The sequence below is a fragment of the Mastigoproctus giganteus genome, chromosome 4 (genome assembly GCF_048544385.1).
Source record: "Mastigoproctus giganteus isolate SK-2022 chromosome 4, ASM4854438v1, whole genome shotgun sequence".
Classification (NCBI taxonomy): Eukaryota; Metazoa; Arthropoda; class Arachnida; order Uropygi; family Thelyphonidae; genus Mastigoproctus; species Mastigoproctus giganteus.
In genome coordinates this window covers 54723202-54738616 of record NC_143578.1, presented here as the reverse complement: position 1 = coordinate 54738616, position 15415 = coordinate 54723202, and positions in this window count along the sequence as shown.

Below are 15415 nucleotides of genomic sequence, written 5' to 3'. Positions count from 1 at the left end.
AGGATATCAGAAGGATTTTGATGAATCTTGATGCTAAGAAAGCTCCAGGTCCTGATGGTATTTCTCCACTTGTTCTCAAAACCTGTGCTCCTGAACTTACTCCTATTCTTTGCCGCCTTTTTTCACTTTCTTATTCCAAAGGTGTTTTTCTTTCTGCTTGGAAATTTGCTCATATCCAGCCAGTTCCTAAAAAGGGTGACAAATCCTTCCCATCCAATTATCGTCCCATTGCGATTACTACTATTTTTTCTAAAGTAATGGAGAAATCAATTAACCGCCAACTCTTAAACTACCTAGAAACCTTCCGTCTGATCAACGATCGCCAGTATGGATTCCGTCAGTGTCGATCCACTGGTGATATTCTGGCATGTTACCCATTTATGGACTAATTCAATGGAAAGGTTCGGTGAAACACAAGTAGTTGCTCTTGACATCTCAAAGGCTTTTGATCGTGTTTGGCATAAAGGTCTTCTAAACAAGCTTCCATCTTATGGTTTGCCAACTGTTTTTAGTAATTGGTTATCCAGTTTTCTCTCTGATCGCTCACTGAGGGTGATGATAGATGGCTCTCTGTCTTCTAACTTTTCCACTAATACCTGTGTCCCCCAAGGTTCAGTTCTTTCCCCCACTCTTTTCCTCTTGTATATTAATGGCCTTCTTCCATTGACTGGAAATCCTATCCATAGTTTTGCCAATGACAGCACATTGCATTCCTTTCCATTTTGAGAAACCTTGTCCTGCTCAATCAGCTTCAACTTCTCGAAAATCTGCTACCAATTCCTTAAATGCCGATCTTCAGGCAATTCTCCAGTGGGACAAAGACAACTTGGTTGATTTCAACCCTTCTAAAACTCAGTCTTGTCTTATATCTCGCAAAAAGGATTCTTCTGCTCCTATGCTTATCTTTAGTGACACTCCGATTTCTAGGCAAAATGATATATCTCTTTTGGGGATTACCCTGACTTCTAATCTCTCTTGTCACAAGCACATTACAAATATTGCTTCCTCTGCATCTAAAAAACTTGGTTTTCTCTTTCGCTCTCGCCATTACGTTTCTTCCAAACAGCTGTTCACTCTGTATAAATCGCAAATCCGCCCTGCCATGGAATATTGTTCCCACATCTGTGGTGGTCCCCCCCAAAACCTCTCTCAGGCTTTTGGATTCCATTCAGAAGAGGGCAGTTATGTTAATTAATGATTCATCTCTAACAGAGTCTCTCCACTTGCTGTCTCATAGATGTACTGTTTCTGCTGCATACCTCTTCTACAGATACTTCCATGGGCACTGTTCTTCTGAATTGGCTTCTATAATTCCCGCTCTCTCTTTCAAAACAGTCCGAACACGTGCCGCCACCTGCCAACATCTATTTACTGTACAACTTCAAACCCACAGAACCAACTTTTCATCTTCCTCATTCAACTGCCGTTTTCTGGAACAACCCTCCTTCTTACGTATTTCCTGAAACTTAAAATCTACAGAAGTTCAAGTCCAATGTCAACAAATATCTTCTTTCATCTTCTCAACCTCCAACCCAAGCACAGTACTAAGTACTATAGGTTCTAATACCTCTCGTGTTTGGGGTTCACATAAAAAAAAAAAAAAAAACTATATCAGGCACCAGCAAATGCGTATACAGAAATACTACATATAAACAAATCCTTAAATCAGAATTATCTTGTCAAAATTGGGATTTGTGATAATTTTATGTATTAACAATGTCCATGAGGAGGTGCTCGAAGAGCATTTGACCCAGGCCTTAAGCTCCAAAGAGACCTCAAATAGTTTTTCAAGTAGATATTTCCTCAATAATTAGTGCATTTGCACAGAAAAAGGCTACAAAAGTATTTGTTAAATAAAAGATATATTAAATAAATTCCGAACATTGGTAGAAATAACCAACCTCACCTCGTGAACTGAATGTCCTAGTTTCAGTTAGATACAAATGAAGGAAAAAATCTAAACTAAAGGCTCATATAAGTTGAAATAAAATTAAAACTATCTCTGAGGTAACCCAAGATGATAATATCAATACTAGCAATAAGTTTGTTTTTTAAGAAATTTTGTCTGTTTTTAATGGATAAACCAAGGTATATAGTAAAATGGATTTTAGTTTACTTTAGAGATATTATTAAAAGGCTTTCTACCATATGTATATATTTGAAAAGATAATAAGTGATTATTGGGAAAATTTCATACAAGAAAAAGTTTTCACAATAACCACTGGAAATATCAGTTATCTTTTAAAAATTTTTCATTAATTATAAAAAAATTAAAATAATTGGAAGAACTGTAGAACTAGGAAAGAGAAAAAAATTGCAAATGCCAAATGTTACTTATGAACCACTCTTTTGAAAATGCTAGAGTGACATACACTATTCCACAACATATACTAGAACATCTCATACCTGGGAAGTATTCGTTAATTCCAGAGGTATAATGAGAGGTACATGGCAGTAGAGTGACAAAATTGCCACACCACCATCACAAGGTCTATTGCTATTATGGGGGCCAACAGTTGGTTTATTATGCTGAAGAGTGCAGGGTGGAGAGAATTTGTAGTTTCATTACTGTGGCAGGACCAATTAACAGCAGGATATAAAATGCACATGTAATCAATGAAAGGTAGATGAAAAAAGGGCCACGCTCATTTCACAAGAGGAATGAAAATAGGCTGTTACATAATAGGCAGGTTCATTCGATAGATAGTAGAATGAGTAGGACACCCAAAATCAACTGTTGGAAACTTGTGCCAATGTAAGGCAGAAAGTAAAGCGACCATTCAACCCAAGGCAGGCAAGTCTATCATTAATAGAGCTGTTAAAAGTTGAAATGGTTAGTTCTCTTTCTTTTTTTTTCTACAAGGCCAAAACAATTTCTTTGGCTTTGTATCTGGAAATTCTCTGGCTTTCCATCATAGAAAAGCCTGACTGGCATGAAATTGCTGAAGCATGTTTTTTGTCAATAACCATTTTGCTTACTATCAGCCAAGCTTTAAGGGAGCTAATATTGATTGTCAAGTAATGTTGATTGTCAAGGGGCTCTGGGGTCACCCCCAACTTCACCAGTAAGAGAGGTAATGAAAAATGGAGTAGGAGTGAAACCAAAAGGAGAGAGAGAGATTAGCCATGTGGTTCAAGACGATAAATGATACATTATACATTGCCATCAGCCACTCATTTGGAGAAGTCTAGATTAGATTCCCATTGATGATTGGAGGAATCGATCTGAAGTAGAAAGTGTCGGGTCCTCCCAGTTATTACAGGTTTTTCAGGCCACACAAAATTCAATCTGCCTGTGAACATACACCTCTACAGAAATAATATACTTATGATTATGACTGAACTCTTGGGGGCTATTAATACAAGTATCATTACAGCTGAAACATATATAGAGGTTAGTGGTGGTGATGGAAGCAGTTGACTGAAATAGATTATGATCATTCTATTGTTATCCCAACCAACATAATAGTTACTCAGTATTAGCATTAGCATTAGTAGAGGCATTTGATGCAAGAAAGCAAGCTTATGCAGCATCAGCCAAAAAAAAAAAAAAAAAAAAAACCCCACTTCCACTTCACCCCTCTGTTCGTTCAAAATACCCGTCCAGCTGAGCCTTAAACTTATTTAGGCTATCAACCTCCACCACAAGGGATGGCACTCTGTTCCACCAACCAACCACCCGCTGGCTAAAGGCAAATTTCCGCACGTCTATCCTACATCTGTCTTTCCTCAATTTGAATTTATGCCCTCTTAGGTGATTTTTCTGAGCTAGAGGAAGAATCCCATCAGCATTGAGCATGCTTAAACCATTCAAGGCTTTATACACCTCTATCAGATCACCTCGCTGGTGCCTAGTCTCCAGACACTGTAATTTGCAAAACTTAAGCCTTTCTTCGTAAGAGCACCCCTTTGTTCCATTCACTAATCTTGTTGCCCTTCTCTGTACTCGTTCCAGCAGCTCTACATCCTTCTTGAAATGAGGCCTCCAGACCTGTATACAGTACTCTAGGTGTGGCCTGACCATTGCCTTATACAATGGAATAATCACCTCCTTATCCCTGCTGGAAAAATTCCTGTATATCATTGACAATACTCCATGAGCTACTCTTGCAGCCCGTCCGCACTGCTCAGAGAACTTCATATCTGCCTGCACAATCGCCCCCAAGTCCCTTTCATTCTCTACCACTGTCAGTGTAGTACCACAGAGTTGATAAGTTGCTCTGGGGTTGCTGTTTCCCATGTGTAGTACTTTCCATTTGTCAATGTTAAACTTCATTTCCCACCTCTCAGCCCATCTGCTCAAACTTTCCAGATCCTGTTGCAGCAGCATAGTGTCAGTAGTGTCCTTGACAACCCTGCCAACCTTTGTATCATCTGCAAACTTGGACATTAAGCTTGATATACTATCATCAATATCATTTATAAATACAGAAAACAATAATGGACCCAACACTGAGCCCTGAGGGACTCCACTAATAACATTAGTCCACGATGAGCAGTGTCCATTGATTACCACTCTCTGTCTTCTCCCCCTCAACCACCCCTTTATCCATAGCAGCAATTTGCCTCCAATGTCACACTGCTCCAATTTGTGTAGCAGTCTTCCATGTGCAACAGTATCAAAAGCCTTTCTAAGATCCAAGTATATAATATCAAAGTTATTCCCTGCATCCAGTTCTTTTGTGACTGCATCATAGTATCCAATCAAGTTGGTCAGGCAAGACTTCCCCTTAACAAAACCATGCTGTGTCTGAGCTATATCTGAAGTCTTGTCTAAATGATCCTGCAGTGCTTCTTTAACCAGTGCCTCCATTAATTTTCTTGGAACAGAAGTTATGCTCACAGGTCTATAATTACTTGTGTCAGCCTTTGATCCTCCTTTGTGAATTGGGGTCACATTTGCACATTTCCAGTCTATGGGTACCTCCCCTGAGTCCAAGGAAGCTCTCATAATTATGGCTAAGGGTTTGCTTACTTTCTTTGCTGCCTCCTTTAATATAACTGGATAGATCCCATCCACCCCGGGTGCCTTTCTTGTGTTTATCTTCAACAGTTTCTCCTCCACTTTACTCCCAGTTATTTCAAGATTCTGTAGCTTACTGCTAGAGTTGAATACACCTCTGGCATTCCCCTTGCTGAATAACTCCTCATGTGTGAATGTCGATGCAAAATATTCATTTAGTCTGTTAGCTACCTGAGCAGGATCATCAACAGTTGACCCATCAATATCAAGTGGACCAATCTGATTCATCCCCTTCCTTCTAGAATTTACGTAAGTAAAGAACTCTTTGCTGTTTTTCTTTGCATCCCTTGCCAAGGATTTCTCGTAATCTGCCTTCGCCTGCCTAACCTCCTTTGTAACTTGGTTGCATATCAACTTGTATCTATCATAGGCTTCTGTGTCATGTGTTAATTTGTAAGTATCCCATGCATTTTTCTTCTCTGCCATATGCCTCATTAGTTCATCTGACATCCATTTTGGCCTAAACTTTGAACAATATTTCTTAGTTGGTATGTAAAGCCTAGTAGCTTCCAAGATAAGTTCTTTGAATGCTTCCCATTTTGAATTTGCTGTTGGTAACATCATCAGTTGGTCCCACTGTATAGAATTTAAATACTGTCTCAGTCCATCGTAGTCGCCTTTAAGGAAGCAATAACCCTTCCCTTTACCCCTAATGGTAGTTACCTCTTTCAGTAAATCCCACTTCAGCACACTGTGATCACTGCCACCTAGTGGTTCATTTATCTGCAGATTCTTAATGCATGAAGAATCACTGCTGATAATCAAATCAAGAGTATTAATCCCTCTAGTTGCCTCCCGAACATGCTGATGTAGAAAACAATCATCCAATAAATCCACAAAAGCCCTGCTAGTGTGTGAGCTACCAGCCCCCAAATTCCAGTCAATATCTGGGAAATTAAAATCTCCCATTATAAGACTCTCTGATTTACTGGCCCACTCTATTTCCCTGTACAGTTCCTTATTATACTCATCAGAGTCATTAGGCCTATAGCACACTCCTACTCTCAATTTTGATCTCCCAATGCTTATGTCACACCAAACTGACTCAACACTGCACTGTCCAGCGATGTCGACTGGCTTCACTTCCTTGGTTTTTATGTGTTTCTTAACTAATAGCATAACCCCTCCTCCCTTCCTATCCTGTCTATCCTTTCTGTAGACGTTGTACTCCCCAAATTGCAGTTCTGCATCCCTTATATCTGTGTGACACCACGTCTCTGATATCCCAACAATATCTGCCTTTGATGTTTTGAGCAATACCTCAATATTATATTTCAATTGACAGTATATTATTATATTATATTATATTATATTATATTATATTATATTATATTATATTAGTATATTTCAATTGACATCGATGAAGGGATAAACAGCATAATGTCTAAATTTGCAGATGATGTAAAGATTTGTAGAGTAGTTAATGATCACAACCAAGCAGAGCTTCTTCAGAATGATCAAGAGACTTCAGATATGGTCAGAAAAATGACAGCTATGCTTTAATCTAGCAAAGTGTAAGGTATTGCACCTGGGGAACAGTAACTGCAAAATAACTTATACACTTGGCGGAGTTGAATTAAAGCCAGTAGTGGAGGAAAGGGACTTGGGTTTTACGATACATCAGACTTTAAGTTCTCTGAGCATTGTAGATAGGTTGCAAGGAAGGCCCATGGTGTCCTATCGATGATTTATTGAACAATTGCTAGTAGAGATAAGGACATCATAATCCCATTGTATAAGGCTATTATTAGACCACACTTGGAATACTGTGTTCAGGTATGGAGACCGCACCTAAAGAAAGATATTGTGCTTCTTGAAAGGGTCCAGAGATGGGTAACTCGCCTGGTGAGATCGGCAAAAGGGCATCCATATGAGGAAAGACTTTGAATATGTGGGTTGCAGAGCTAGGTTGGAAACTAGGCATCTTAGAGAAGACTTGATTGAGGTGTTTAAGGCTCTGAGAGGCATAAGCAAAATGAATGAAGACGAAATTTTCACGGTTATAAATTAAATTAGTTAAATTACTGGAATAAGTTACCTAAATGGGTGGCAGAGGCTGACAGTTTGGGGAAATTCAAAAGTCAGCTGGATTACCTTTAGGAGGAAGGAAATGCTTATGTTGTCCATTTCCTTTTCTCTTATTTATTAATTATTATTTTTTAATTATTTTTTTATTATTATTATTATTATTATTTTATTCTTATCATTTTATTTTATTTATTTTTTGTTATTTTATTATTATTGTTATTTATTATTTTTTATTATTTTTTTATTTTTTTTTGTCTAGTGCAGCATGAGCCATAGGCTTCCTTGCACCATTGCTAATACTAATTATTCTGCAGAATGTGAAATGATCTGTTATTTATCTAATACTTAGCCTGATACATACAAGTTTTTTCTTTTTTTCCTTCCAATTTCGTTTGTATTATAAATACAGAATTATATATAATATAATTCTCTATATTATATATACAGAATTGTTCATCTATATAATATTGGTATAAATACACCAGAGATAACTCCTAAATGAAAAAACTACTGATAGTAGTGTAAAAAGAGCATCATTTTATCTGTATCTCATATTGTACACCACCTTCACGAGTTGCCATGTATTGCACTACCTCGAATAAGTAAACCTTTTGGCACATCTCATATTGTGGGATTATCTTCATAACTGGATTGTCTTGTCTGCAATACCAGGGTACCTGTCCACCCACCAATGAGAGGCCAACTCGCCTTGAAATGGTGCCATCTGGGTGGTCGTGCCCACTGAGAATAAGTAACAAGTCTTCTCTTTTAGTGAAGCATTACTTATTATAGGTAGTGCAATACATGGCAACTCGTTGTGAAGGAGGTGCACAATATGAAATACAGATAAAATGATGCCCTTTTTACACTACTATCATAGTTTTTTCGTTTAGGAGTTATCTATGGTGTATTTATACCAATATTATATAGCTATTTTATAGCTAAATATTATACACCTATTTTTGACTCAGGAAATTTCATCCATACTCGTTTAACTGTTTCGTAGTAATCAAATTCAAAATATAGTAAAGTACCGATTGCACCATTTACCAATCCATCGACCACGTATATATTTGTAGTAATCATGTATGGTTTTCCTTTCAATAATGTTGGAATATATGGAAGTCCTGCAGTTTCGGTCACTGACATTTTATGAATTTTATTTTGCATATTTGCTAATTGTTCTTCAGAATGATATCCTTGGTATAAATCTTGTGCAACCACTTCATGGGTTTCATCTGCAACTAAAGCATTTGTATTATAGGCATTTACATCACTATTTCTTAAAAATAGTCGAATCCCTTGCAGACATAAATTAGTAGCATCTTCTTTGGTAACAAATCTCGATTCTATAATTTTAATTTCATCTGGTAATAACGCTTCTCCAGTGCCTAATTTTGTAAGAATTTTAGAAAATGTCCTATCGGACTGTCAAACAACTTGCACTAATTCATGAAATTGTAGTGAATGCCATAATTCTGGAGCAATCAATGAGTTCTTCAGGCATTTATATATAGGTATAGCATGCACTGGAGGCAATTTCCGTAAATCTCCAATGAAGTATATATTCATACAACCAAATGGTATTTCATGAAAGCCAGTTATCTGCTTTAAACGCATATCTATAATAGTTCTGCACTAATCATACTAACTTCATCGATTATAATATTGAAATGCAGTTCTATATTGTTGAAGAATTTCATTACTAACTGGAAGATTATTTGATAGACATATATGGAAAGCAGAATGCACTGTTGTACCATCGATTGCTACTGGCGTTGCCTGTGGAAGCACATGTAACATATGCATTGTGAATATGTGATACATTACAAAAGTGATTATACGTTTCCATCAATAATTGAAATGTCTTTCCACAGCCTGCAGGTCCAGTGAGAAATAATTGTATCGGTTCGAGTATCTGATTATCAATTTGACGATAGATAGCTTCAAGTAATAATGCACGTTGTTCTTTGTTAGTACTACTCATCAAACGACAGTATTCTTCAGATGATAAGACATTCTCTTGCTTCCTAACGACAGATGATAATTTACCATCATTGCCATTCTCATCTCCTCAACAATAGTTTTCTTGTTGGTAAAGAAATCAGGTAAAACTCCAGAACACGGTGCCCCTTTGAAAATCACGTCGAGAAGAAGAGGGGGAAAAGCAGTGACGTACGGTTCGTAACTCTGCCCACTCACTGTGTTCCCCCTCTTCTTCTCGACAACTGCACGTGGCGAATGTCACGCAACCTAACAGTATGGCGGAGCTTAAAAACAACAAAATCAACGGCAATACAGCAATTTTTTCGGAGCAGCAACCAAAACAGTTATACATAAAAATAACACACTAATTTCTTTCTCAAAACGAAAAAATAATGAGACGCAGTAATCGACCAATTTTCGGCAAATAACTCCCCAAGATCCGTAAAACCTAACTATTTTTCATTAAACACAAACGAAAGACAATTAAAAACGTAACTCCCAACCGGCATTCAAAAGAAAGAATACGCAACGAATTTTGCATTTAGCGCTCCAGTGATGTCATGTCACGTGACATCCGCGTGAAATGAAGAGGGGATGCAGTCAGTAGGCGGGGTCACAACCTGTCAATCACTGCTTTCCCCCATTCTGACAGCCAATTACAAGGGGGCACCGTCTATTGTAGTAAAGCTGAAACTGTTATGTCGCGTGACATTCAACACGTGCAGTTGTCGAGAAGAAGAGGGGGAACGCAGTGAGTGGGCGGTGTTATGAACCGTACGTCACTGCTTTACCCCTCTTCTTCTCGACGTGATTTTCAAAGGGGTACCGTGTTCTGGAGTTTTACCACAGTTTCCCCTGTTCTGACAGCCAATTACAAGGGGGCACCGTATATTGGAGTAAAGCCAGAAATCATCATCAATTTCTTTTGATTTAAGAAATTCTTCATTTTTTTCCACCGCCAGTCCATTTTCATCAAGTTCGATACAAAGTTGCCTACAAATTGCTAGGTCTTTTAAATATCAATATCAGATTCTAACTCTTTTCTTCTCAAGGTAATTATCTCTTTGGTTCATAAAGTTCAAAATATTTATTTTCATTCAAAATTTCATTCTCCTCATTGATAAATGGTATGTGCAAAGTTACCATTTCATGTATATGTTCATGAAGACATGTTGTATTATAATTCCAATACCAAATTATTTTAGCTGGATAACTATAGGACCATACAAATCTCAACAAATTTCATCATGCACGAATGTGGATGCAAAATATTTTATTTTATCAGCAGCTGAACAGGATTAGCAATAGTTATTTGCCATTCATAACGAATGGGCCAATGTTGTTCATCCTTTCCTTTTATTGTTAACATAATCAAAGAATAATTGTTTGCTACTTTTCTTTGCATTCTTAGCCTGGGACTTTTCATGCTCCCTTACTGATCTAACTACAGATTAGTTTGTACATGTTGTACACATGTCCCCAGCTAATTTATAAACATCCCATGCATTTTCTTTCTTTGCCATTAGTCTAATGAGTTAAAATAACATCTAATCAGTTCTAAACCTTGAACAATATCTCTTTGTTGGTATAAAAAGCTTACTATCGGCTAGGATTACTCACCTGAATGCCTCCCATTTAGAATTTGCAGTTGGTAACATTATCAGTTGGTCCCACTGAAAAAAATTTAAACAAAATGCCTTCCCCTTACCCTTGACAGTGATTAAATCTTCAAGTGTCAATATATTATGATTACTGTCACCTAGTGGTTCCTTTATCCTGATATTCTTATTAAATGAAGAGTCACTGCTGATAATCAGATCAATAATATTGAGAATTGCTTGCTTTCTCTTTTTGCCACTCTAACGTGCTGCTGCAGAAAACAGTCATCCAGTAAATCCAGAAAATTTCTGCTACTGTGTGAGTGACTAATTCTTTTTTTTTTTTTTTTTTCCTTCAAATGAATTGTAAGAACATTGACATTTTACTATTATTGTCTCTAAACATATTCTGAAGGCCATGCATCTTCAAATAACTGTTCTTAATTTCTCACATTGCATAACATTAAAACATACTTAAAGTAAACTTAAATAGAAAGGGTGCAAAAATGTTTGCTGATGCTATCGAGGCAGTGTTAGGTAGGTCGTAAAACTGCTAGATTGGGGGATACAAGGACTAATAGATTAACAGTAGCCACTGGCACAGGTGAAAGTGATTCTTTCACTGCTTCTATTAGAATGAGCAGCAGCCTGGAAAATAAGATGCAGGATATTTCAAAGACTGCTGGGAATCATTGGGGTACAAGTAAACACATGGGTTGTGTTAGGGTAGCTAAGAAAAAGAACAGGGGCATGTATACTTGCGTTTACACCAATACTAGGAGTTTGGTAAATAAATTTGATGAATTTGAGGTATTGCTCAAAACATCAAAGGCAGATATTGTTGGGATTTCCGAGACGTTGTGTCACACAGATATAAGGAATGCAGAACGGGAATTTGGGGAGTACAATGTCTACAGAAAGGATAGACAGGATAGGAAGGGAGGAGAGGTTATGCTATTAGTTAAGAAATACATAAAATCCAAGGAAGTGAAGTCACTCGATATCGCTGGACAGTGCAGTGTCGAGTCAGTTTGGTGTGACATAAGCATTGGGAGATCAATATTGAGAGTAGGAGTGTGCTATAAGCCTAATGACTCTGATGAGTATAATAAGAAACTGTACAGGGAAATAGAGTGGGCCAGTAAATCAGAGAGTCTTATAATGGGGGATTTTAATTTCCCAGATATTGACTGGAATTTGGGGGCTGGTCACTCACACACTAGCAAGGCTTTTGTGGATTTATGGTTGGATGATTGTTTTCTACATCAGCATGTTCGGGAGGTAACTAGAGGGAGTAATACTCTTGATTTGATTATCAATAGTGATTCTTCATGCATTAAGAATCTGCAGATAAATGAACCACTAGGTGGCAGTGATCACAGTGTTCTGAAGTGGGATTTACTCAAAGAGGTAACTACCATTAGGGGTAAAGGGGAAGGGTTATTGCTTTCGTAAAGGTGACTACGATGGTCTGACACAGTATTTAAATTCTATACAGCAGGACCAACTGATGATGTTACCAACAGCAAATTCAAAATGGGAAGCATTCAAAGAACATATCTTGGAAGCTATTAGGTTTTACATACCAACTAAGAAATATTGTTCAAGGTTTAGGCCTAAATGGATGTCAGATGAACTAATGAGACATATGGCAGAGAAGAAAAATGCATGGGATACATACAAATTAACACGTGACACAGAAGCCTCTGATAGATACAAGATCTGTAACCAAGTTACAAAGGAGGTTAGGCAAAGGAGGCGAAGGCAGATTACGAGAAATCCTTGGCAAGGGATGCAAAGAAAAACAGCAAAGAGTTCTTTACTTATGCAAACTCTAGAAGGAAGGAGATGAATCAGATTGGTCCACTTGATATCGATGGGTCAACTGTTGATGATCCTGCTCAGGTAACTAACAAACTAAATGAATATTTTGCATCGAAATTCACACATGAGGAGTTATTCAGCAAGGGGAATGCCAGAGGTATATTCAACTCTGGCAGTAAGCTAGAGAATCTTGTAATAACTGAGAGTAAAGTGTACAAGGAGAAATTGTTGAAGATAAACACAAGAAAGGCACCTGGTGTGGATGGGATCTATCCAGTTATATTAAAGGAGGCAGCAAAGGAATTAAGCAAACCCTTAGCCATAATTATGAGAGCTTCCTTAGACTCAGGGGAGGTACCCACAGACTGGAGATGTGCAAATGTGACCCCAATTCACAAAGGAGGATCAAAGGCTGACACAAGTAATTATAGACCTGTGAGTTTAACTTCTGTTCCAGGAAAATTAATGGAGGCGCTGGTTAAAGAAGCATTGCAGGATCATCTAGACAAGACTTCAGTTATAGCTCGGGTGTGTGTGTGTATTATGGGTGTTTAATGGCGCACAAGCTGATGTGGCTATATTGTGCCTATTCATAGGTATGTTGAAAAGATAAAATAAATAATTAATGTGAAGACGGTTCAATCTCATTTCATGCCAGAAACTAATCAGAGTTGCTTATACATTCCTATTTGTTTCAAATAACAGAAAAGTTCATTAATATTGGCATTTTCACCAATGATGTCATTTAATGTTATCCGTTCACGGGAATTAGCCAGAGAATGAAATACTGAAGTTCGATGTTGTTGATAATGTGGACAGTCAATCAAAATATGTTTGACTGTTAGATGCTCAGAGCACTGTGAACAAAGAGGAGGATCATCGCCTGTGAGTAGATGGAGGTGAGTCAGATGAGTATGTCCTATTCTAATCCGCGCGAGTACCACTTCTTCTCGCCGAACTGTCTGAATGCATGAGTGCCAAAATTTTGGGTCCTGTTTTAACTGGAACAGTTTGTTATTTGTTTGTTTATGCTATAGCTCTGTCCATTGTGCATGAAGTGCTGTTTGAATTATAATATTATAATCAGAAACTGGAATAAAGGCAGAGGTTAAGTCTACTGTTGATGGATTTTTAGCCGAAATATCAGCCAACTCGTTCCCTTTGATGCCTGAATGTGCTGGAATCCAGCAAAAGTTCACTCGTTGCTGGCGATCTTCGAATTTCAACAGCAAATACTTGATTTGATTTAGTATAGGGTGATCCTTATAAGAGAAATTCTGCATTGCTCTAATTGAGCTGAGAGAGTCGGTGTAAATTAAATATTTTGCAGATGGGTGAAGACTCAAATTTTCTAGAGCTAATTGAATTGCATATAATTCCACTGAAAAGCTGCTGTACTCAGGTGGAAGAGAGGCTGATATGATAGCAGAGGGAAACACTGCTGCTGCTCCAACAGTTGAATGAGATTTGGAACCATCAGTATATATCGGTAAGAAGTCAAAACAGTTTTGAATATGGCTAGCATGGAGTTGTTGCACATTCAGAGTTGGTAGACAATTCTTTCCCCATTGGAGAAAATAATTATCACAGGCTGGCTGAGGAAATGGGGTCCATGGTGGGCAAGAATAATTCTTTCTGTGCTGCCTACTCTGGAGAGGAACATTCCAATTTTGTGCTATTTCAAGGAGCCGTAGGCCTGCTGGGCGTATTTTATTTGGTTTATTTCTATAGAGATTGTGAAAATCTCTATAGAGATTTGGAAATTTTCTAAAGCCAAATGGGCCAAATTTCAATCAGCAATCATTCTGGACAAAGAAACTATTCAGCTACAACCTATAGATAAAGTCTCTATAGATAAAGTCTCTAAAGAAAAATCTCTATAGAAAATTTCTATAGAGATTGAGGAAAGACAGATGTAGGATAGATGTGCGGAAATTTGCCTTTAGCCAGCGGGTGGTTGGTGGGTGGAACAGACTTCCATCCCTTGTCGTGGAAGTTGATAGCCTAAATAAGTTTAAGGCTCAGCTGGACAGGTATTTCGAACGAACAGAGGGGTGAAGTGGAAGTGGTTATTTTTATTTATTTATGTTACTTTTTTTTTTTTTTTTTTTTTTTTTGGCTGATGCTGCATAAGCTTGCTTTCTTGCATCAAATGCCTCTACTAATGCTAATGCTAATGCTAATGCTAAATGATGGATTAAAGAGATATGGTTGGATGGGGTGCGGAGAACAGTTTCGTATTTTGACTGCATATTTAAGTAGTAACATTTTTCTGCGGAGGTAAAGAGGGGGCTCATGGGCTTCAATATATAGACTATAAGTTGGTGATGTTATATAAGTACCAAGAGCAATCCTCAGTGCATTGTGTTGTACAGGATCGAGCCAGCGTAATATGCTCTTTCAAGCAGAATCATAAACTGGGGCACCGTAATCTAACCGAGATCTAATCAGTGCTCTATATAAGAGTAGCAAAGTTGTACGATCTGCTCCCCAAGACTGGGCAGATAGAGCTCTAAGCATGTTCAGCTTTTTCAGACAGGTAGTACGTATTACTTTAATGTGCTCAAGGAAATTTAACTTGCTGTCTAATATTAATCCCAAGAATTTAATATTGTTGGTAATCGGGATGCTGGAATTTGATATCCGGAGTTCAGGGTCTATATGTAATTTGTGTTGGTTACAAAAGTGGATAGCAACTGTTTTCTGATGGGAAAGCCGATATCCGTTGAACTCAGCCCATTTTTGAATTTTATTGAGGGACATTTGCAATTGCCGTTCAATAGATCTCATGTTCTGAGAGTGGCAAGGAATGGAGAGATCGTCAGCATAAAGATAGGCTTCTACAGTATTTGGAAGTTCTTTGGAAATGGAATCAATTCTAAGGGCAAATAGGGTTGCGCTCAAAACCGACCCCTCTGGTACTCCTTCTTCTGCAAGAATGTAGAAGAAAGGGAGT